Source organism: Globicephala melas, chromosome 10 (assembly GCF_963455315.2).
Source record: "Globicephala melas chromosome 10, mGloMel1.2, whole genome shotgun sequence".
NCBI classification, from domain to species: domain Eukaryota; kingdom Metazoa; phylum Chordata; class Mammalia; order Artiodactyla; family Delphinidae; genus Globicephala; species Globicephala melas.
In genome coordinates, this window is record NC_083323.1 from 54,433,981 (window position 1) to 54,456,860 (window position 22,880).

Here is a 22,880-nt window from a genome sequence, read left to right on the forward strand (position 1 = left end):
CCTTATAAGTGTGTACTGTAATACATTATAAGGTTCTCTCCTAAGTTACTCTTCTTTTAATAATAAAATTATTATGAATAATCATAAGCAACATTTATTAGGCCCATAAATGCTATGTTCCAGGTATAATGTAAATGCTTTACACATATTCAGTTCTTACAACTATCCTGTGGAGCAGGTGTTATCTTCACCATTTTATAAATGAGAAAACAAGCACAGAGGAAACTAAGCCACAGAATATTAAAAATGAGTTACAGGTAGCTGGGTCCACAGCTACTTCTTACATCATGACTGTTTCCAGTCCTGTTATGAGAGAGTTTCACTGTGGCTTGCATGTCTCCATTCTCAGCAGCATTCACGATCTTTATAAACCCTCCTCCCATTCCTACTCCCATTCTTGCCTTTCTCAATCCCTCAGGTTCCATGTTCCTGGCTTTTGTAGTCTGACTAGCTGGGGTACCTTGGGGACATACATGGATTATAACAATCTTGATTTCTTCCTGAGGCAGCTTTAAAATACAGTAAACGTTTTGAGACTTCTCACTTACTGAAATTCCTTAGTAGAGCTTGCTGAATATCCTGTATCTACTCCTAGGTCTCCATTAAGCTTGCCTTTCCAAATCATATTCATTTTGAAGTTTAAAATATCTCTCTTTTCACCCATGTGAAAACTTTGGTTTGAACATTTAAATACTGTTATCTCTATTATCAGCTAAACTACTAAAGAATTTGTAGTATCTGAAAGTGTATTAAATAAGAAAACAAGTATTCTTCTGTTCTCAAGTTGTTGTTACACATGTGGAGACAAGTATTCAATGTCTGTACTTTACAAGGAGAAAAAAAGGCATCAAAAAACTCTTCTAAAATAAAAAAAAACAATTTGTCTTTCGAATACATGAATATCTGAATTAAAAAGACTATTAAGGCTAATCATATTAGTCCCTACACTGTTAACTAGTCTATTGTATTAGAAATTTAATACTACTATAACTTCAGATAAAATCCAGGTTTATCTGTAAGTCAACACTAGGGAAAATAAATTTACATTTTTATTGAGGCCCTCTGTATCTGCCTGTCATTTAATCTATTACTTGTCTATTGATTAGTCTTTTCTTTACATTACAGTTCTTAGTAGGTAGGAGCCAGTGATAGTTTAAGCAGAAATTCTCATATTAAATATTTTTTATTATTATTCCCAGCAGAGACTAGAAATTCTGAATACTCTGATTAAAGCATCATATAATGATGCTTTAATTAAGACAGAGGTTCTTAGGCTAACAAATGGTGTTTAACTTTAACAACAGAATCATAAACAGAAACTAAATCAAATTCAGGTTCGTGATTTTATAAATTGATCAGCCTTGCTCTAGACATTGATCTATTCTGATACAAAAACATGGTATCAGTCTCTTTTTAGTGAGAGTAATAAAGAAATAATTATAGAATCTGACCATATATAAGGAGTTCATAGTGATGAATAAATTAAAGCAACCTAAGTGGGTTTTTTTAATAAATTTATTTATTTTATTTACTTATTGTTGGCTGTGTTGGGTCTTCGTTGCTGCACGCGGGCTTTCTCTAGTTGCGGTGAGCAGGGGCCACTCTTCGTTGCGGTGCGCTGGCTTCTCATTGCGGTGGCCTCTCTCGTTGTGGAGCAGGGCTCTACAGCACATGGGCTTCAGTAGTTGTGGCTCGTGGGCTCTAGAGCGCAGGCTCAGTAGTTGTGGTGCACGGGCCCAGTTGCTCCGCAGCATGTGGGATCTTCCCAGACCAGGGCTTGAACCTGTGTCACTGCATTGGCAGGCGGATTCTTAACCACTGCACCACCAGGGAAGCCCTTAACCTAAGTGTTTTAAAAGTAAAGTAATGGGGCTTCCCTGGTGGCACAGTGGTTGAGAGTCTGCCTGCTGATGCAGGGGACACGGGTTTGTGCCCCGGTCCGGGAAGATCCCACATGCCACGGAGCGGCTAGGCCCGTGAGCCATGGCTGCTGAGCCTGCGCGTCTGGAGCCTGTGCTCTGCAACAGGAGAGGCCACAACAGTGAGATGCCTGCGTACCACCAAAAAAAAAAAAAGTAAAGTAATGAATGGATGAATAATTAATCCTCTGTCTGAAGTATTCCATTTTCTAAGAAATCTTGAATTGGAGTCTTGCTATGTATCTGAGTAACTTTATGGCATGTCGTCTAAAAATAGAAGGTTAAAAGCATAAACAGCAAATCCAGATAGAAGGAAATTAAGCAATAGTCCATTAAAGGATAACCTATTAAAAATTCCTGATATACCAACTTTATACACAGTGTACTGTAGTATAAACATACTATATATCTTTATTAAACAGAGCTTTCTGTTTTCATAAAAGCTAGCAAGGTGTGCTACCAGATTAAATACTTTACTGTATCTTATGTAAAGAGTTGTTAGAATAAATGTCAAGAGCAGTAGTCTGTAGCCTATCACTAGGATTATTTGAATAACACTTTAAAGGAAATTTGCACATATAAGTGTTTATATATCTGTGTTCTAGAGGAAATTATACTCATTTGGACCACTTACGCTTTCTTGTTTATATTTCTAATTTCTCTGATGATTTTTTTCTTCAAACTCTTCTTAGTTTAAATTAGGGCCAAGTTGTCATAGTCTTTCATGCCTGTAGGCACCTCACTTTCACTTTACATCCTTCCATAAAAAGAACATTTGTAAATACTCTAGGACCCTGGAGGAAATCTGTTCCTTTTGCTTCAGTGTAGTTCTCTGCTTCTGAAAGTGATTTACAGGTTTTTTTTTTTTTTTAAAGGTTAAATTTACTTAAAACTATTTCGTTTAACTTACATGGTAAATGAAGATGCATATATTTCCATAGTGAGATGTTGTTTTATATATAGGAAACATTACTTTGATTAAATTTAATTGTAAAAAATAAAGTTATACTTATATGAAGGAGAGTCATATTTTATGTATAATAGCTACATTTTAGGAACATTAATATTTCCTCTGAATTATAGCAAAAGGTAATTGTTAAGGCATAAACTTTCATTTGTGAAATTATTAAGACAAACTAATGCACTCTTTCCCTGTTGATTTTTGGCTTTCTTCTCTGCTGTATAGAAATTACAATTCTTTACTAGTTAAATATCTAAATGGTATTCTTTGAAGTTTCTCAGTTTACAAAGGCCTTCTACATCTTAAGATTATATGTATTTTCTCCTACTTTATTTTTATATTATATTATGTATTTACTCATAGTTTATTCTTATATTAGGTTTCATTAGTCACATTATTCTAGTGTATTCATGGTCTTGGGCAACCATCGCTGTAATCTAAGTTCAGAACATTTTCATCACCCCTATAAGAAATCCTGTACCCATTAGTAGTCATTCTCCTTCCCTGCACCCTTAGCCCTAGGAAACCAATAATCTACTTTTCGTCTCTAAGAATTTGCCTATTATGTCTGTGTCATGTAAGTGGGAAAATACAATATGTGGTCTTTTGTGGCTAGCTTCTTTTACTTAGCATGATGTTTTCAAAGATCATTCGTGTTGTAGCATGTATTAGTGCTTTGATCTTTATTATTGCTGAATGACATTCAGTTATATCAGTATGCCATATTTAATTATCCATTTATCAGTTGATGGACTTTTTTTATTTTTTTTTACTTTTTGGCCATTATTATCCATGTACAAGTTTTCATGTTTGTGTGTGTCTGTGTGTGTATGTGTTTATTTTTCTTGGATGTGTAGCTAGGAGTAGAATTGCTGGATTTTATGGAAACTCTGTGCTTCACATTTAAAGAACTACCAGACTTTTCTGAAGCAGTTTCACCATGTTGCATTCTCAGCAGCAGCTATGTGTGAGGGTTCCAATTTCTCCACTTCTACACCAATACTGTCTTTTTAAATTTTTTTAATTAATTTATTTTTTTGTGGTACGTGGGCCTCTCACTGTTGTGGCCTCTCCCGTTGCGGAGCACAGACTCCAGACGTGCAGGCTCAGCGGCCATGGCTCACGGGCCCAGCCGCTCCGTGGCATGTGGGATCTTCCCGGACCGGGGCATGAACCCGTGTCCCCTGCATTGGCAGGCGGACTCTCAACCACTGCGCCACCAGGGAAACCCCACCATTACTGTCTTTTTTATTTCATCTATCCTATAGGACATAAAACCATATCTCAGTGTGGCTTGATTTACAAATCATGTTATGTGCACATTAGCATTTGCACATCCACTTAAGAGAAACTTTAATTCAAAATATTTGCCTGTTTTAAAATTAGATGATTTTTCTTTTTGTTATTGAGTTGTAAGTTAGCAATGTTGAAAGAAGTGTTGAGAGTTGGACATATTTGTTTTATTCCTAATCTTAGAGAGAGAATTTTCTCTTTGCATTTACCCTGTTCAGAATTTGTTGAGCTTCTTCAATATGTAGATTAATGCTTTTCAGCAAATTTGGCAAATTTTAGCCATTATTTCTTTGATTTTTTTTGTGTGTATGTGGTCCCCTTGTCTCTTTCCTTTTTTCTGGTAGTCACATTATATGCAAGCTGGTGTGGATAATACTGTCTCATATTTCTGAGTCTTTTCATTTTTCTTTATTTTCTTTCTCTTTTCTTTGGATTATATAACCTTTATTGATTTTACAGTTCAGTGTTTCTTCTACTACCTCAAATCTGTTGCTTGGCTCCCCTAGTGAACTTTTCATTTCAGTTATTGTACTTAATTCTGCATTTTTCATTTTTCTCTTTTAAAATTATTTGCTTTTTAAAAATTATAATTACTTAAAATTATATTTTATTGATATTCTATGTATGATGTTATCCTACCTTCTTTTAATCATTAGACAAGGTCTCCTTTAGTTATTTGAACATATTTATAATGGCTGCCTTGAAGTCTTTGTCTAAGTCCAACATCTAGGCCCTTTCAAAAGCAGCTTCTACCACCTGCTCTTTTTCCAGTGTATGGGTCACTCTTTATTGTTTCTTTGCATGTTTCATATACTTTTGGTAAAAAAAAAATGGATATTTTACATAATATGTTGAAGTAAACTTCAGATAATGATATGCTCCTCCTCTCCCGACAAGTATTAATGCTGCTGTTATTTGCTTGATCATTTACTTATTTGTTTAGTGTTTTGGCTGAGCTAATTCTGTGAATTCAAGTTCTCACAATGTGCAGTCTCAAATATTCAAGGTTTTTTCCTCCATAATGTTATTTTTCAGCCTGGCTACATAGCCATCACCCCCGGGTTAAAAAAAAAGAAAAAATAAGCTACTTAGTGGTCAAAGGTTTTGCTTAAACAGCCTTAGCTAGTTAGTTTTTAGCTTTTACGTGTGTGTGTGTCCTGTAGGCTGCTATTTCAGTTCAAGGAATTTATGTTTTTGCCCCCGCCCCATTCAGCTAGGTACTAATAGGCTGAACTTTTCCTCTTCAGTCACTCAGAGAAGCCTTATCCTTTGACTCATTCACAGTCTTCCTGTCTTCCAGGGATCTGTGTGATATTATTTTTAAGTTGCTCCTTGGAGTTTCTTCTGGGTCAGAGTGGATTGTTGTTTAGCCAGTATTTGATCAGAGGTTGTTCTTAGGCCCCTTGACAAGTGAGGCTTCCACCATTTGTCAGTTGATCTCTGTATGGCTTTGGGAGTGTTTCTAAGTCTGTCTGTTAATTTTAGTTTAATCATTCAATAATGATAATAGGAAAAACATAATTTATTCATTTAATACATATATGTTGTACACTACAATATTCCAAGAACTACTATAAATACAGGGGATATAGCAATGAACAAGAAGGACAACTATCTTGATGTGAAGAATGAATTTTTTAAATTAATTCACTAATGAAGGGAAGTCTGTTGAAAAATCATCTTGAAATCAGAGTTTCTTAAGAAAAGAAATAATTTTCTTCATTTCTTCAGCCTCTGTTAAAATGTCAGAACACAGGTCTGTCTCATTAGATATTAAAAAAAATTACCGTAGTGAGGACAACCATTCTTTCCTTGTGATGCAGAAAGTTTCTTAGCCCATGCATGCTGTTTCACACAATACTCAAGTAACTTTTCGTTGTTGTTTATTTGGCTTTAACAGGGTAGTAGATTTGATATAACCTTATAAATTAGGAATTACTATTGGCTTATTTACATATTAGTTCAGGGCTTTATCCTCATCCTTCCCAAAAGTAAAGAAAAAAACCCAAAAAACAAGTGAACATCCCTGAGAACAAAGGCTGGTAGAAACATAGAAAAAGTAGCTGAGTAACTCTAGGTTGTTATTATAGAGACCTACAAAGCTATTGAATGATCAGGCAAGCAAACTCAGTACAAACACAAGAAGGGCCTAGGGAGTAGACACCCCCAAAACCCTGTTGAGTCTTGGTCAACAGTTGCCATCCGGAAAAATTCTATTATCTGGGATCCCGATCTTTATCATCTATCTCCTAAAGTTGCACATCTATTACATATGCAAGAATAAAAACATTTTCATGCCCTCAGTGTGTACTTCTCTGTATGGGAGAAATAAAATGAGATACAGGGAAATTTGAGGGAGTATATGATGTTCTTTGCCCTTTAGGTGTTGTGAGGCCAAGCACCATTCCATGCTTCCTCTTGCTACATCTAGGAAGACTCAGAGTAAATGGTTCCAGAACCCTTCCTTGCTCTTTAATTATGTTAGTTGCTCACAAGGATTTATAGCCAGATGAGGATAGAAATGATCACAATAGGCAGGCTTAGTGTGCTCCCGTTGATTACTTGGATTCGTAGTCCTTTCTTAGAGCTGCTATAACAAACTGTTACACACTTGGCAGCTTAAAACAGTGTACATCAGTTCTTCAATTCTCTCACAATTCTGGGGGCCAGAAATTCAAAATCAAGTTGTCCAGCAGGTTTGGTTCTTGGAGGCTCTGAGGGAAAATCTGTTGCATGCTTCTCTCCTAGTTTCTTGAGGCAGCCAGCAATTCTTAGTACTTCTTGACTTGTAGCAGCACAGCTTCAACATCTGCCTCTGTCTTTAGGTCTTTACAAAGCCGCCTTCTTGTTGTGTGTCTCTTTGTGTCAAATCTCTCTCACCTTTGTACACACACACACACACACACACGTACGTCAGTGGAACTAGGGCTCATCCTAAATCTAGCATAATCTCATCTGAAGATCCTTAATTTAATTGCATCTGCAATGATTCTTTTTCCAAGTAAGGTCACATTCATATATAAATGGGGTTAGTATTTGGACATATCATTTTGATGGGGTCACAATTAATACACTGCAGGAGTATTATATTATGATTTTTTTGAATTATTAATAGGGAAATCTGGAGCTGAGGAAGGGACCAGGTTAAGATTTTGGGTTATGACCTTACAAATGGATGTTAAAGAGAAATACTAATGTTTTTTCTTGATAGTACATGAAAAAACCCTAGATTCTAACTGTCCCAGAAGTCACTCATAGGAAAAAGCTGGGTATTCCTTACATTGATTCTTTTTGATCTGCTTGTTAGTTCTTCCTTCCTTCTTTCCTTCCTCCCTCTCTCTCTCTCTCTCAGTCTCTCTCTGTTTCTTCTCTCTCCTCTCTTTTTTCATTTCTATTACCTTACTCCTCGTTTATTGTTGTTTTTTAACATTACACATGGATTTACATAAGTTGAATTTTGTGATGCATTCCAAGTGTCCTGAGTTACGTATCATGGAGCCCGGTCATTAACTCCTCCATTCTGCATCTGTTAAATTCCCATATTGTACACATTTTTCCCTGTCTTCCACATTATATTTCCTCTCATCATCTTTAAGGCTTAAAATATTAATGTCTTTCTTGTATCATTAGCCTCATCTTATCTATTAGCTCTTCTCCTTCAGCATGCCCTGGTTTCTCATATCTTAAAAATAAAATTAAACAGTTTGAGCTATACAGTTTTTCTCCATCTTTCTGTTTTCTTACACAGCTAAAATTTTTGAAAAAAATAGTTTATACATATTTTTTCTATTTCTATGCCTCCCAATCATTCACTGTTTCACTGCAGTCTTTGTTACTGTTCCCTCTGCTCTGCAAGACTGCAACTACTAAAGTCACTGCCAGTATGTTGTTTAATGCAATAGCTATTTTCTAGTCCTCATCTTACTGTATTTCTTGAAATAAAGAATTTCAACCAATATTCTTTTTTAAACACTCTCCTTCCTCAGCTTCGGTAGCATTATAATCATCATAATAATGTGTTACTTTCCTCCTTTTCTCTCTTATTTGCTTCTGTTGTCTTCTCTTCTGTTTGACTTATAAAATATTGGGGTTCATCTTAGCTGGATACAAGGTACTGTATTCTTTGTCCTCTCTTCTCTATATTAGCAGTGTTTTCAACTCCTTTGGGCTTATATGCCGTTTATACATTGGCAGGTATCATATCTGTTGTTTCCATCTCAGTACCCCCTTCTACACTGTGAATGTGTATCAAACTACCACCTGGTAGTCTCTACTGGAATGTTGAATTAATGGTGTTTCCCACGTCCTTTTTTCCTTCTCTAGTCTTCTCTCATTGCAGTAGATGACACCACCATGAATCCAGTTATTCGTGCCAGAAAGCTAGAAGTCAAAATTGACATCTTCCTTTCACTTCTGACATTCAGTTAATTGTCATGTCTTATCATTTCATACTCTGAAATAGAGATTCATTCAAATCACTGTATCATTGCTGAAAGTATATCTTAGTCCCAGCCCTTATCTTCTCTTTCCAGCACACTGCAATAGCTTACTAAAAGATCTATCAAGCACTCCCTCACCATAACAGAATGACTTTTTAATCATGTAAGTTGTATTTTGTCATTTCTGAACTTAAATCTCTTTCATTATTTTTTCTTTCTTTCAATATAAAGTTAAAAGTCCTTAACATGGCTCATGAGATCTTGCATTATATTGAGCAGCTGCTTTTCCAGCATAATCCTCCATCACCACAACCTTGTTTACTACACTGTATCCACATTGGCCTTTTCTCTGTTCCTGAAATGTGCCTTGTCCTTTCTCACTTCAGGGCCTCTGCTTGTGTTCTTTGCTCACTCTGGCACATAATTATACCATTCACTCTCTGACGGTGAATTCCCTCTTAATCCTTTTAGGTCTTACCTTAATCAGCATTTACTTTCCAATAGGCTATTCTTGGAGAGCGTTTGTCCCCCATCCTTTATCACACTCACCCAGTCTAGTTCATTCTTCATTACATACTTTCAAAGTATCTTATATTTTATATTCATAGCTCTGATCAAAATTATTTTGGGGTAACGATTTATGAAGTGCTGTCTTCTAAACTACTATATTTTAGCTAAGTAAAGATCAATATCATGCTTGTGTACTTCACCTCTGTGTACCCAGTGCCTGAATAGTGTTTAGCGTTTACTCATTCATTCACAGTATATTTATTGTTTTTCCCTCTCTTTCAGGAATTGTCATAGTACACATGTTATTTTCTCAATATTGGTAGAATTATGTTTATCTAAATGAAATTGCAAATGCAAACTATACCAAGAATGATTTGAAGCCCGAATAAATGTAAGACACGGTTCGTGTCATTCCAGAACTTATACTTTAATTTGAAATATAAGTATTCACAGAAAACACTTGGGAATCAGTTACCCACAGTATACCTTCAAGTGAAAGATCCAGTGCAAACTACATTCCCTGTGCTGAAACTGAGAAAAATAACTATTTCTTCCAACCCAGCTCACTCCAATGTTTACCACATGACAAAGATAAACAAATAAAGTAATAGAAGAGAATGATTTGTGTTGACATATTTTTTTAAGTGGATTAAGTACACAGCAGGCAAGTTCTGTGTTTTGATAATATTTCTAAATTTTGCATCTGCTTACATGTGTTTCTCTGTACCTTTTTATACACAAAGCATTTGTTACTCTTCGGCATACAAATAATGTCATAGCAATAAATAGTAGGTGTACCTAATTGGTTAGTACATTATATGGAAGAAGCCATGGGCAAAGATTTGATTCCTTAAGCGTATCAGGTGGAGCTCCTTTAATTCATCATCACAGACTGAATATCCAAAATGGTTCACCTTCCCTAAGTATTCATGCCAGAGGTAACTACAGAGGCTTGTGGCTTCAGCAACGTAACTTGCTTTTCTGCAATGATTGTACAACAGAGGGAACCACAGATGAGCATGTGGCTAGACAAATGATCAGTGTAAATCTACTATAAGTGTAGAAGTAATATCCTAAGATAAAAAATTATTTCAAGCAGATAGTTTGGTACAGGAAATGAAGCTATAAGAATATAACACTTCTGTGACCTAAAATATATCAAATATATCAGCGAGTAAAAGGATATTTCTATTGCTAAATAGGGACCATGTCATTCTCAACTCAAATAACTTACAGATTTTAAGAAAATCCATGAATAATTTTACCTAATAGCTGAATTACTGATTTCATGAATAACAATGATGCATGTAATTGTATATGTGTGTATTTGTGTGTGGGCAGGAGGTAGTATTGGGTCAATCAAAATACAACTTAGGAAATATAATTTTTTTAAGTTTAGTAGGTAATTCTGAATTATTCCTGTACATTCACCCCTCACAGACTAGGTGCTGTACTGTCCAATATGGATCAATAGCCAGAGGCCACAAGTGAATATTTAAGGTTATAGTTGAATAAATTAAAAACAAAAAAAATTAAAAGTTCTCTGTTTCACTAGCCACATTTCAAGTGCTCAATAGCCGCCTGTGACTAGAGGCTAAAGTGTCAGACAGCACAGGTATAGAACATTTCCATCTTCTGTCTTCACTGAAATTTCTGTTGAACTGTATTGCCTTAGAGATTATTCATTGTAGGATAATTACATAAATTACATCCAATCCTCAGTCTTATCATATAATCACCTTTGATTTATATAAAGTATCTATGAAAAGATTCCAGGAAGTATAAAGCCACACATGTAATTCAGATATTTTTTCAAACACATTTGAGCATGAACAATGCCCATATTGTATGTAGAAAAGCAAATAAAAATATGCACTACCAAACCTCATTTTAACCTAATAATAGATTTCAAACTGTACATTAAAAGTCATTCTCTGAAGAAACAATGCCTGCAATTGATTGTGGATTTCTCATCTTTCTAACTATGACACTTTCTTTGGCTCCTTGAAATCATCTAAAAAACCTTTGTCCTGTTTTCCATATTAATTTTCAGTGAGGAAATACTGAAGTTTGGATACTTAGCGTTTTCCCCATTGTTATACTTTTCATCTGCTCAGTGCATGCCAGTATTTGGGCTCACAGCTCACTGAACATAACGCTTCATGCATTTAATAAGTCTTTGATTATTTTCATGGATACACAAAAGGTTATGCTAAGGGAATTTAAAATATCAGAAATAAAATGGGCAATATATGAATTTATTTCATGAACATATTTGTGACTATTCTAAAGTATAATATACACGTACACACATATGTACCTCCCCTTTCATTCAAGTGGTTCTGCGTCTGTAAACTGGCTCAGTCTGGAACTTGATTAAAAAAACATAGCTCTCTCTTTTGCTGATTCAAGTTAGACTTCTGTTCATGAAACCTAGAACTCTTCTACTTACTCAGATCAAGTAAAAATTTAATAGCTTAGTTCTCTTTAGGAATACCAGGATCAACTAGCGAGTCAGATTATTTTGATTATTGCTTTGACTTCATTGTTTTGGTAACCCATCCACCTCACCTTTGGTGATTCAGTCCTGCCACCAGCCTCCCGCCACTCCAGGATCCCATTGTCTCCACTGCATTTAGGGATCCCAGTTCAATGATAGCAGTTCCCACCATTATTTCTGACCTACAGAAAAGAGCGACCACAGAGCTTTTCAGAGGTGCTGAGACTCCCCTCACAAAATTATTTCTTACAGTCATGGTAAAAGCTGTGTCCTCCGGACTGTCCCAGGATGGATAAGTAGGCCTTACATGATAGATACACTCTAACACATTAATTTCCCTGAGCCTTTGGATACCTTCTTACACCAAGGCAGTTCTAGCATTTCAGCTTCATTTAGTTTAAGCCATCTTTGGATCCATGTTTCAGCCAACCAACCAAACTACTTTTAGCCCTTTCTAATTTCTTGAGCCAAAACACTAAATCTATAATCCCTGTTTAGTGGGCTCATATCAATAAATTCAACCTGTTCTGATTTTATCTTTCTTCCACCATGATCACATAAGCATAAGATCCACTCCCACACATATTCCCTAGATTTATGTCTTTATAAATGGAAAACAAATCATGCTATTCTTTGGTGTGCACTTCCATACAGGTCACATTTTGTACCTTACCCTTTGGATCCTGCTTGAGACTTCAACCTAGTTATAGATCTAGAAGCAAAGAAGAGTGGCAGGTATAGATCCTGAGGATGATCAGCAATGCCTTACAAAGCAGCTACTTCAGGGGAGGTCATTACAGTTTCTTTAGGCAAAGCAGGACCAACAATGTTGTGTAGGAGTAGAAGGGCAGCTTCTCCTGACGATGAAAACTTGACCATGGATTACCGGTGTCCTGTTTACCACTGGAAATAGAATCATTAGTCCTTTAAAATGATCATATAAGAGAACCAACTCCAGAAAACCAGAACCAATTCAGAAAATTCATCCTTAAGAGTCGTTCCTTTAGAACCATTTCCAGTATAAAAATCTGTATCAGCCAGGGTTCAACCAGAGAAACAAAACCTGGAGGAGATATATATTAAAACGTCCAATGCAAAGAATTGGTTTATGCTACTGTGGAAGCTGGCAAGGTGAGTTCTAAATCTTGAGGACAGGTCATCACAAAAGGCAGGCTGGAACTCTCCAGGAGGAATGGAAGCTATTGTCCACAGGTGGAATTTCTTCAGGGAACCTCAGTTCTACTCTTAAATCCTATCACCTGATTGAACCAGGTTCCCGCCCCCCCCCACACACACATTATCTACCATAATCTCCCTTACTTAAAGTAAACTGATGGTGGTCTTTAATCACATCTGCAAAATAACTTTACAACACCATCTAGATTATTATTTTTTAATTGAGTAACTGGAAACTAGAGCCTAAGGAAGCTGACACATAAAACACATAAACACATAAAACACATAAAACACATAAAACTGATGGCTACAGTCAAAAATCAACTGACCTTGTGTGCATGGGACTATTGTCTGATCTCTCCATTATGTTATTTGTTTAATATTATTATGTTTGTGCATTTATCATACTCTCTTGATTAATGTAGGTTTATGTGAAGTCTTAAATAATGATAGTGCAAGTTCTCCAACATTTTTCTTGTTTTATAAAATCCTTTAAATTACTCGTTTTATTGTATTTACATAGTAATTAAAAATAATCCTGTCAATTAAAAAAAAACTTAAAAAGATTCTGATTGGGAATGCATTGAAAACATAGATCAATTTGGAGAAATTTGACATTTTAACAATATTGAGTCATTTGATCCCTGAACATGGAGTATCTCTCAATTTATTCAAGTCTTTAACTTCTTTCAGCAGTATTTGCAGTTTTCATTTTACAGATCTTGCACATATTTTGTTTAACGTATCCCCAAGTATTTCTTGTTTTTTTTGGTGTAGTTGTAATGTTCTTGATTTTTCAAATTTCAATTTTTAGGTTTTCATTGTGTGTTCATAGAAATAGATTTTTAAAAATAGATCTTTATTGGAATATAATTGCTTCACAATAATGTGTTAGTTGCTGTTGTACAACAAAGTGAATCAGCCATATGCATACATATGTCCCCATATCCCCTTCCTTTGAGCCTCCCTCACATCCTCCCTATCCAACCCTCTAGGTCATTGCAAAGCACCGAGCTGATCTCTCTGTGTTATGCTGCCGCTTCCCACTTGCTAACTATTTTACATTCAGTAGTGTATATATGTCGATGCCACTCTCACTTCGCCCCAGCTTCCCCCTCCCACCCTGTGTCCTCAAGTCCATTCTCTATATCTGCATCTTTATTCCTGCCCTGAAACTAGGTTCATCAGTACCAATTTTTTTTAGATTCCATATATATGTGTTAGCATATGGTATTTGTTTTTCTTTCTTTCTTACTTCACTCTGTATGACAGACTTTAGGTCCATCCATCTTACTACAAATAACTCAATTTCATTTATTTTTATGGCTGAGTTATATTCCGTTGTACATGCATACTACATCTTCTTTATCCATTCATCTGTCGATGGACACGTAGGTTGCTTCCATGTCCTGGCTATTCTATTGTAAATAGTCCCGCAGTGAACATTTTGGTACAAGTCTCTTCTTGAATTATGGTTTTCTCAGGGTGTATGCCCAGTAGTGTGATTGCTGGATCATATGGTAGTTCTATTTTTAGTTTTTTAAGGAACCTCCATACTGTTTTCCATACTGGTTTTATCAATTTACATTCCCACCAACAGTGCAAGAGGGTTCCCTTTTCTCCACACCCTCTCCAGCGTTTATTGTTTGTAGATTTTTTGGTGATGGCCATTCTGACTGGTGTGAGGTGATACCTCATTGTAGTTTTGAATTGCATTTCTCTAATGATTAGTGATGTTCAGCATCTTTTCATGTGCCTCTTGGCCATCTGTATGTCTTCTCTGATGCAATGTCTATTTAGGTCTTCTGCCCATTTTTTAACTGGATTGTTTTTTTGATATTGAGCTCCATGAGCTGTTTGTATATTTTGGAGATTAATCCTTTATCTGTTGTTTCATTTGCAAATATTTTCTCCCTTTCTGAGGGATGTCTTTTTGTCTTTTTTATGGTTTCCTTTGCTGTGCAAAAGCTTTTAAGTTTCATTAGGTCCCATTTGTTTATTTTTGTTTTTATTTCCGTTACTCTAGGTGGTGGGTCAAAAAAGATCTTGCTGTGGTTTATGTCAAAGAGTATTTTTCCTATGTTTTCCTCTAAGAGTTTTATAGGATCTGGTCTTAGATTTAAGTCTTTAATCCATTTTGAGTTTATTTTCATGTGTTAGGTAGTGTTCTAATTTCATTCTTTTATGTGTAGCTGTCCAGTTTTCCCAGGACCACTTATTGAAGAGGCTGTCTTTTCTCCATTGTACGTTCTTGCCTCCTTTGTCATAAATTAGGGGCCTATATGCGCGTGGGTGTATCTCTGTGCATTCGATCCTGTACCATTGATCTATATTTCTGTTTTTGTGCCAGTACCATACTGTCTTGATTACTGTAGCTTTGAGGTATACTCTGAAGTTGGGGAGCCTGATTCCTCCAACTCTGTTTTTCTTTCTCAAGATTTCTTTGGCTATTCGGGGTCTTTTATGTTTCCATACGAATTGTAAAATTTTTGTTCTAATTCTCTGAAGAATACAATTGGTAGTTTGATAGGGATTGCATTGAATCTGTAGATTGCTTTCGGTAGTATAGTCATTTTCACAGTATTGATCCTTCTAATCCAAGAACATGGTATATTTCTCCATCTGTTTATGTCATATTTGATTTCTTTCATCAGTGTCTTATAGTTTTCTGAGTACAGGTCTTTTACTTCCATAGGAAGGTGTATTCCTAGGTATTTTATTCTTTTTGTTGCAATGGTAAATGGGTGTGTTTTGTTAATTTCTCTTTCAGAATTTTCATCATTAGTGTATAGGAATGCCAGAGATTTCTGTGCATTAATTTTGTATTCTGAAACCTTACCGAATTCATTAATTAGTTCTAGTAGTTTTCTGGTTGCATCTTTAGGATTTTCTGTGTATCGTATCATGTAATCTGCAAACAGTGACAGTTTTACTTCTTTTCCAATTTGTATTCCTTTTATTTCTTTTTCCTCTCTGATTGCCATGGCTAGGACTTCCAAAACAATATTGAAAAACAGTGGCGAGAGTGGACATCCTTGTCTTGTTCCTGATCTTAGAGGTAATGCTTTCAGTTTTTCACCATCGAGTATGATGCTTGCTGTGGGTTTGTCAAATATGGCCATAATTCTGTTGAGGTAGTTTCCCTCTGTGCCCATTTTCTGGAGAGTTTTTTTAATCATAAATGGGTGTTGAATTTTGTCAAAAGCTTTTTCTGCATCTATTGAAATGATCATACGGTTTTTACTCCTTAATTTTTTAATGTGGTGTATCACATTGATTGATTTGCATATATTGAAGAATCCTTGCATCTCTAGGTTAAATCCCACTTGATTATGGTTTATGATCCTTTTAATTGTTGGATTCTATTTGCTAGTATTTTGTTCAGGATTTTTGCATCTATATTCATCAGTTATATTGGTCTATAATTTTCTTTCTTTGCAATATCTTTTTGTGGTTTTGGTATCAGGGTAATGGTGACTTTGAAGAATGAATTTGGGCGTGTTTCTCCGTCTGCAATTTTTTGGATGAGTTTGAGAAGGATCGGTGTTAGCTCTTCTCTAAATGTTTGATAGAATTCGCCTGAGAAGCCATCTGGTCCTGGACTTTTGTTTGTTGGAAGATTTTTAATTATGGTTTCAATTTCATTGATTGTAACAGTTCTGTTTATATTTTCTAATTCTTCCTGGTTCAGTCTTGGAAAATTGTACCTTTCCAAGAATTTGTCCATTTCTTCATGGTTGTCCATTTTATTGGCCTATAGTTGTTTGTAGTAGTCTCTTATAATCCTTTGTATTTCTGCAGTGTCAGTGTGATTTCTCGTTTTTCATTTCTAATTTTATTGATTTGTGTCCTGTCCCTTTTTTTCTTGATGAGTCTGGCTAAGGGTTTATCAATTTTGTTTATCTTCTCAAAGAACCAGCTTTTTGTTTTATTGATCTTTGCTATTGTTTCCTTCGTTTCTGTTTCATTTATTTCTGCTCTGATCTTTATGATTTCTGTCCTTCTATGACTTTGGGTTTTCTTTGTTCTTTTTTCTCTAGTTGTTTTAAGTGTAGGGTTAGATTGTTTGAGATTTCTCTCATTTCTTGAAGTGAGATTGAATTGCTATAAACTTCCCTCTTAGAACTGCTTTTGCTGCGTTCCATAGGTTTAGGTCATCATGTTTTTGTTGTCATTTGTTTCTATGTATTTTTTTATTTCTTCTTTGATTTCTTCAGTGATCTCTTGGTTATTTAGTAGAGGACTGTTTATCCTCCATGTATTTCTGTTTTTTACAGTTTTTGTTCCTGTAATTGATTTCCAATCTCATAGTGTTGTAGTCAGAAAAGATGCTCGATGCAATTTCAGTTTTCTTAAATTTTCTGAGGCTTGATTTGTGACCCAGGATTTCATCTATCCTGGAGAATGTTACATGTGCACTTGAGAAGAAAGTGTATTCTGCCACTTTTCGGCGGAATGTTCTCTAAATATCAGTTAAATCTATCTGGTCTGTTGTATCATTTAAAGCTTGTGTTTCCTTATTTATTTTCTGTTTGGATGATCTGTCCATTGGTGTAAGTGGGGTGTTAAAGTCCCCTACTGTTATTGTGTTACTGTTGATTTCTCCTTTCATGGTTGTTAGCATTTTCCTTATGTATTAAGGTGCTCCTGTGTTGGGTGCATAAACATTTATAATTGTTATATCTTCCTCTTGGATCGATCCCTTGATCATTATGTAGTGTCCCTCCTTATCTCTTGTAACAGTCTTTATTTTAAAGTCTATTTTATCTGACACGAGTATTGCTACTCCAGCTTTCTTTTAATTTCCATTTGCATGGAATATCTTTTTCCATCCCTTCACTTTCAGTCTGTATGTGTCCCTAGGTCTGAAGTGCGTCTCTTGTAGACAGCATATATATGGGCCTTGTTTTTGCATCCATTCAGCCAGTCTGTGTCTTTTGGTTGGGGCATTTAATCCATTTACATTCAAGGTTATTATCAATATGTATGTTCCTATTACCATTTTCTGAATTGTTTTAGGTTTGTCTGTGGGTCTTTTTCTTCTGTTGTGTTTCCCACCTAGAGAACTTTCTTTAGCATTTGTTGTAAAGCTGGTTTGGTGGTGCTGAATTCTGTTAGCTTTTGCTTGTCTGAAAAGCTTTTGACTTCTCCATCGAATCTGATTGAGATCCTTGCTGGGACCAGTAATCTTGCTTGTAGGTTTTTCTCTTTCATCACTAGTATATCCTGCCACTCCCTTCCAGACTGCAGAATTTCTACTGAAAAATCAGCTGATAACCTTATGGGGATTCCTTTATATGTTATTTTTTGTTTTCCCTTGCAGCTTTTAATATTTTTCTTTGAATTTAATTTTTGATTAGTTTGATTAATATGTGTCTTCATGTCTTTTTCCTAGCGTTTATTCAGTATGGGAGTCTCCGTGCTTCCTGGACTTGGGTGACTATTTCCTTTCCCATGTTAGGGAAGTTTTCGACTATAATCTCTTCAAATATTTTCTCAGACCCTTTCTTTTTCTTTGCTTCTTCTGGGACCCCTACAATTCGAATGTTGGTGCATTTAGTGTTGTCCCAGAGGTCTCTGAGATTGTCTTCAAATCTTTTCATTCTTTTTTCTTTATTCTGCTCCTTGGCAGTTATTTCCATCATTTTGTCTTCCAGGTCACTTATTCGTTCTTCTGCCTCAGGTTTTTTGTTACTGGTTCTTTGTAGTGTTTTTTTTTTTTTTTTTTTTTTTTTTGCGGTACGTGGGCCTCTCACTGTTGTGGCCTCTCCTGTTGCGGAGCACAGACTCCGGACGTGCAGGCTCAGTGGCCATGGCTCATGGGCCTAGCCGCTCCGCAGCATGTGGGATCTTCCCGGACCAGGGCACGAACCCATTTCCCCTGCATCTGCAGGCGGACTCTCAACCACTGCGCCACCAGGGAAGCCCTGTAGTGTATTTTTCATTTCAGTTATTGTGTGTTTCATCTCTGTTCTTTAGTTCTTCTAGATCTTTGTTAAATATTTCTTGTATTTTCTCAATCTGTGCCTCTATTCTATTTCCGAGATTCTGGATCATCTTTACTATCATTACTCTGAATTCTTTTTCGGTTAGGTTGCCTATTTCCTCTTCATTTACTTGGTCTTGTAGGTTTATACCTTCCTCCTTAATCTGTGACATGTTTTTTTGCCCCCTCATTTTAAAATTTCTTTTATGAGTGGGATTGTGTTCCTGTCTTACTGGTTGTTTGGCTTCAGGCTTCCAACACCTGGGTTTGTAGGCTGTTGGGTAGAGCTGGGTCCTTGTGCTAACCTGAGGACCTCCATGAGACCTCGCTCTGATGAATATTCCCTGGAGTCTGAGGTTCTCCATTAGTCCAGTGGTTCGGACTTGGAGCTCCCTCTGGAGGAGCTTCGCCTGACCCCCAGCTCGTGAAGTAATATCCCCCAAGCTGCATGGGGTGGCCAAAAAAAGAACAATAACTAAGTAAAAAATAAAATTAGACTAGGAAACCAACAGATATGTTAGAAAGAATATAAAAATAAAAATGTAGATGAATCAGCAACTGGGAGGTACATCAGTACCACAATAGTAAAGAAGAGGAGTGGGGGAAAGGGGAAAAAAGGGGGAGGCAGGGGGAAGAAAGGCCTTGACTGTGGAGGGCGGGGCCTAAGCGAGGGCAAGAGTTGGGGGTGTATGCTTAGGATCCACAGGGCTTGAAAAGGCCCTGGATGCTGTGGGAGGTGGGGCTTAGTCTTAAGCAACAGAATGGCCCCAGGTGTGCCCCCCAACCCCTGGTCTCAGAGGGTGGGGGAACTCACCTGGGAGCTCAGCAGGCTCCCTGGGTGAGTGGGTGGGGAAAACGCCCTCTCTTACTCTCCTGCTTCTCCTGGATGGCTCCTCCCACCTGCCTCCCCTGATCTCCCCAGCCTCCCTCCTATGCCCCCAGTATCAGTGTTGCCTGGGGGATGGGGGACAGTGGGGTGGCCTTGGAGTGCAGGGGACTGGCCTGGGAGTTCAGCAGGTTCCTCGGGCCAGAGTGGGTGGAGCAAACGCCCTCCACTCCTCTCCAGCTTCTCCCACCTGCCTCTCCTGATCTCCCCGGCCTCAGAGGCACTGATCCTGTCTGGCCTCCACTTCTTCTCCCCCGCCTCAGTCCCCCCATGTCCTACCGGTTCACTTGGGGGTTCCTCCAGTCTCCTTGGGTGTCAGCGTTCCCCTGCAGCAGCTGGCAGGTGCCCTAGTTGTGGGGAGATGCTAACTCGGCATCTTCCCACACCACCATCTTGACTCCGCCCCAGATTTTTTTAAATGATATTGACCTTGTGTGTGGAGACATTGTTATATTCACTTATTAATTAAATAGATTTTATTATAGTTTTCTTAGGCTTTTTTACATGAATAATCTTAGTAATCTATAATAATTTATAAACAATAATCTATATAATCTATAAAGTTATATATATGTATACACACACATATACATATGTACTTATATACATTTTTTCCAACTTGCATAACTCTGATTTCTTTTTATACTGGCTAGAACTTTCGGGGAAATGTATAAAAATAGACATCTTTGCTTGTTTCCAGTATTAGGGGAAAAACATTCAGTCTTTCACCATGTAATATTTTTGTAAATGCTTTTTATCAACTTGAGGAATTTCCCTTCTCTTCCATAGTTGAAGGTTTTTATCATGATTGACTTTGATTTTTCTCAAATGCTTTTCTGCATGTAGAAAGATACATAGTTTTTTCTGTTGCTTTAGCTACCTTATGGTTAATTACATTTGCCTGATATTTGAGTGGTGGAATAGCTTTCATTTGTGGAATAACCCAACTTGCTCATAATGTGTTTTCTTTTTTTTATATTGTTAGATTTAATTTTGTGACATTTGGCTAAGGATGTTTGTGTCTCTACTCACGAGGGATATTGAAGTGTGATTCTATTTTCAGTTAATATTTTTTGTCTGATTTTGGTATGTGGTAACGTTAACCTCAAATAATTAATTGAAAAATGTTTCCTTCATTTCTGTTTTCTAGCATTTTCTGTGTAGAGTGGGTATCTTTCTTCTCCAAATTTTGGTAGAATTCCCCAGGGAAACCATTTTAGGTAGTTTTATAACCAAGCATTTAATTAATTTGTGTGTGTGTGTGTTTGTATATGTGTATTCAGGTTATCTGACTCTTCTTGAGGAATTTTGATACATTTTTCTAAGTATTTTTCCATTTCATCTAAGTTATCAAATTTATTGGCACAGGTCCTCTTTTTAGCCTTTTAATATCTTTAAGGATCAGTAATATGCCCTTTCATATTATTTGTGTGTTTTTTCCCTTTTTTCTGATGATTCTGGTTACAGTTTTGTTAATTTTATTCCTGTCTTTAACTAGCTTTGGATTCCACTTTTACCTATTGCTTTTCTATTTTTAATTTCATCTGATATTTTATATGTATTTCCTTTCATCTTTAAACGAAAGTTTTAAGGATTTTAAGGGAAAATTTAAAAACTCATTATTCACAGATGATATTAATGTATAATGATATAGTTGTCTAAACAGAAGATCAAAAAGGACATACAGTTCAATTGTTGAAACTTATGAGTTAAAGGGAAGATTAATATACAAACTTTAGTTGTAGTTTGCATACCAACCACAAAAAGAAAATTGCAATTTATAAATACACTTTATGCAGTAACCAAAAAAATTAGGTACGTAGGAAAATTTCCAACAAAAAGATGTGCATGAACCTTTTGCAGAAAAAATTTAAAGATACTAAGGTTCATTAAGGGATACTACATTGATGGAGATTCATGACATCTTCATGGCTAATTGGAAAAAATGTTATAAAGGCGTTATTACCTAACTACATTATTCACTGATGTAATGACATTCCAATCAAGTTTTTATCAAATATATGATAGAGTTTTTCTTAGAGGTTAGAAATATGATTCTAAAGTTTACAAGAAAGGTAAAACAACACCAATAATAGCCAAGAAAATTGCAAAAGGGAATACATATTAGAGTGAAATTTTTCCCAATAGATATTGAAATATATTTCCATTTTCTCTCCCAGTTTTTGATAGTTGGATTGTATCTATTCAGCAGAGCATATAACATTTACATACTATTCTGGCATATTTACCTCTATTATTTAGTCTTAATGCTACCCTTATTTTTATTCAACTTATACTATTTATCCTTATGCCACAGCTTCTCCTATCATTTTTGGTTATCTGAAGCTGATTTCTCTCATATTATAGCTTGTTCTGTAATATTGGGTTAATTTTTTTTCTCAGTTATCATCCTGTTTTTTTGATGTAACTTTTTCATTTAGATAATTTTCTTTTTTTAAATAGCATTTTGTTATTAGCAGTTCTTTTGTGTTACATCTGTTGAAATCAGTTACCTGGGTGGGAGTTGAAGGGTGTCTGGGTGGCTCTTTTGACTGTTTACACCTCGGGACGTTTAAACATACAGCTGTTTTTGCAGCCTCATCCACTTTTCTGAGATCTGTGTCTTCTGAGACTCTGTTTCCATCTTTTTTTTTCTTTTTTAACAACTGATTCTGACTATTAGTGTTGGATTTGACTTCTAGCAGATTTTCCTCAGTACAATCCTCACCCTGAAAATTTATTTTTTGTTTTTTTTCTGAAGTGATCAGGACTTTTTCTGTGCCCTTTTAGTCTTTTCTATATTCACCCTGACTTGGAGTAAGCCAATTTTTTCTAGTTTTACCACTTGTTCTCAGATCTACTTGCTGAATATTGAATGAAGAAAGAGAGAGGTCTGCTCCTTTTGGCAATGTTTTTTTTTGGGGGGGGGGATTTATATGATCCCGTGTTTGATGTATCATTAGAATTTGTTTCCTTTCTTTTCCGACTCTGACTGCTAAACAAACCAGATACTCTCTGTTTCCAAACAAAGAGAACTTGGGATTTAATACAACTTAATTAAATTATAATATGTTAAGTCAAATTCTTCAAGTACATTTTCTAATTCATTAATTTTAGCATCAATTATCTCTAATATATATATAATTATATCTCTATACACACTTGTAATCATACACACACACACACACACACACCCCCCTTCTTCAACTC